The following is a 371-nucleotide window of genomic DNA, read 5'->3' as shown; positions in this document are numbered from 1 at the left end:
CCATGTTGGTTCAAAAATATTTCTATTGCATGCTACTTCGACATAACTAATCTTTATGCATTTAATACCTCAGAGCGGGTAGAATCTAAGTACTGGGTTCTCCTCTAATTTGTCTTTCGTAATTAAGAAAGGGTGCGGGAATCTTGCGCCTTCTGGAGTCTGTGTAAGCAGTGGTCTGGCATACACTGCCTCACTGTTCCCTGTGCCCATGCCCCTACAAACTGGTTACTTTAGGGTAGGTGCCAATTATAACAGATGAGTCAGCCGCTTGTTACAGATGAGGAACATTCCATCTCTTCATTAGGTAATTTCCCCCTTTCTTACTCTCCTGGTTCTTTAATCACCTTGAGTTGTTTGTACTATAACAAGAG

Source organism: Pseudorca crassidens, chromosome 15 (genome assembly GCF_039906515.1).
Source record: "Pseudorca crassidens isolate mPseCra1 chromosome 15, mPseCra1.hap1, whole genome shotgun sequence".
NCBI lineage: Eukaryota > Metazoa > Chordata > Mammalia > Artiodactyla > Delphinidae > Pseudorca > Pseudorca crassidens.
This window is presented reverse-complemented; position numbering follows the sequence as displayed.